General features: G+C 40.2%; 1 non-coding gene across 1 annotated transcript; it reads right to left on the reverse strand.

Annotated features, from left to right (window-relative positions):
* Nucleotides 1-224: 224 nt before the first annotated feature.
* On the reverse strand, nucleotides 225-296 carry TRNAC-GCA (transfer RNA cysteine (anticodon GCA)). Its single transcript has one exon. It is a non-coding gene; the product is annotated as a tRNA-Cys (tRNA).
* Nucleotides 297-1,852: the final 1,556 nt, after the last annotated feature.

A 1,852-nucleotide genomic window follows, 5' to 3' on the forward strand; every position in this document is an offset into this window, starting at 1 on the left:
CAACCCAGGAGTTGAACTGGGGTCTCCTGCATTGCAGGCAGATTCTTTACCAACTGAGCTATAAGGGAAGTCCTAATAGGGTCCAGAGAAAAAGAAAGAGAAGTAGCTCAGTCGTGTTCGACTCTTTGCAACCCAATGGACTGTAGCCTACCAGGCTCCTCTGTCCGTGGAATTCTCCAGGCAAGAGTACTGGAGTGGGTTGCTATTCCTTTCTCCAGGGGATCTTCCCTACCCAGGGATTGAACCCAGGTCTCCTGCATTGCAGGCAGACGCTTTACCATCTGAGCCACCAGGGAAGACCAGGAGCAATAGGGCCCAGAGTAACCAACAAAAGAAAAATGGCAAGTTCATAGCTAGCAGACAGGCTTCCCAGAAAGAATCAGGTTCCAAGAAGCTAATAAGAAATACCCACTTAAAGCAGCAGCTGGAGATTTCACAGTAAGTGGATAAAAATACTGCCCCTCCCCTCAACAACTAAGCTACAATATTACAAATTATATAGGTTTCAGGTGAAAAGACCAAAAAGTATTCTAAGAACACAGACTTTAAGAATTGCTAGTGAACTTTAAGGTGACACCCATTGTGAGCGGTATGTAGACACAATGTCCTGAGAAACTATGCCCTTAAACACTGAAATTATGATTCTGAAGGCAGATACTGCTAAAAAAAAGCAGATTAAAGGAGAGATAAGAAAGACAGTAGGTGGAGTTCAGGCCTGGACAAAATATTGCCCAGTGGGTAAAATTAAAGCAAACACTGACAAGATTTATTTTTCACTGGTTGCTTTGGTTATGCCAAGAATTCAACGATTTCATATATCTTGCTATAGGATAAAACAGAAGACAAAATCAAGAGAAATGTACAGAAAATCAAACATCTGGACAGAAGGAAAAGAGAAGGTGAAATGAAAGAAAGTCTTTGGTTCCAGGTAAAAGTGCTCATGTAACATGTGCTAGAAAAAGGAGAAGACAAGTCTAAGAAGTCAGTTAAGCTATTACAAACACAATCAAGTGTTCATAAAAGATATGTAGGGGGGATGATAAGGAAAAATTATAGCAACAGAAGGAAATTTCATTCCTGCAGAAATAAAGTTAGCAGAAAGATTTAAAATATTACAAAAATAAGGAAGAAATGAGTTAAGTAGAAGGAAGATGTCACTAGGTTCCTGGGGAAACAGGCTTCAAAAAAATCAACGGTTTTTCTTCTGGAATCAACTGAGAATGATTATTCAGATGAAACAAATGTGAAGACAATGCATACCTCTCCAAGGACACAGATTTCTCAGGTATAAGCAATCCCATAGCAGAACTGTCATTTTTTTTGTTAGTTACCACAGCACAAAACTCCAAATGTCTGCTCAGAGTTAAGAAGGAAGACATAATAAACCTGGTGCCAGAAACATAGGGGCCAAAGGGGAAATGGAAATTAAGAAGTTCTGAATACACTAAGTGGATAATAAAGACACCTCCAGATACAATCCGGTGATTGGGACTGTGAGCTTTGCAATTGCCAAACTGTGCTAAGTGAAATAAGTCAGGTGGAGAAAGACAAATACAGTTTAACTTACATATGGAATATAAAAAATTAAATAAGCAAACAAATATAATAAAACAGGAATAAGACTCAGATACAGAAAACAAACTACTGGTGAACAGAAGGGAGGGGATACAGAGAGGGGTAAAATAGGTAGTGCAGTGGAGTTAGTCATTCAGTTGTGTCCAACTCCTTGCGATCCCATGGAGTGTAGCCCATCAGGCTATACGTCCATGGAATTCTCCAGGCAAGAATACTGGAGTGGGTAGCTATTTCCTTCTCCAGGGGATCTTCCTCACCCAGGGATAGAACCCAGGTT

Source organism: Bubalus kerabau, chromosome 6 (assembly GCF_029407905.1).
Source record: "Bubalus kerabau isolate K-KA32 ecotype Philippines breed swamp buffalo chromosome 6, PCC_UOA_SB_1v2, whole genome shotgun sequence".
In the NCBI taxonomy this organism is placed as follows: Eukaryota; Metazoa; Chordata; class Mammalia; order Artiodactyla; family Bovidae; genus Bubalus; species Bubalus kerabau.